The sequence below is a fragment of the Olea europaea genome, chromosome 15 (genome assembly GCF_002742605.1).
Source record: "Olea europaea var. sylvestris chromosome 15, O_europaea_v1, whole genome shotgun sequence".
In the NCBI taxonomy this organism is placed as follows: domain Eukaryota; kingdom Viridiplantae; phylum Streptophyta; class Magnoliopsida; order Lamiales; family Oleaceae; genus Olea; species Olea europaea.
The window spans coordinates 27,577,449-27,577,764 of record NC_036251.1 but is presented as its reverse complement, the minus strand read 5'-3'; positions in this window follow the sequence as shown (position 1 = coordinate 27,577,764).

Here is a 316-nt window from a genome sequence, read left to right as displayed (position 1 = left end):
CCAAATTCACTGCCACAAACTCTAGATTCACTATTAGCAGCGCCTAATACCCCATCGTCGTCACAAATAAAACCACCATAACATCACCACACCATGGAAACCACCATAACCAACAAAAACCACCCCAAAAACTCTGTTCACACCATGCACCAGATTGCAATTTTTCCCAGATATGACACCAGATCTCTACTCAAAACTACATCCCAATTTTCCTCAGATCCGACACTGATCGTGCCCAAAACTTCATTCATGCTGTGCTGCAGCAATGAAATCACAAGAAATCGAACTCATTGTGAAATCATATTCACCCACCCAA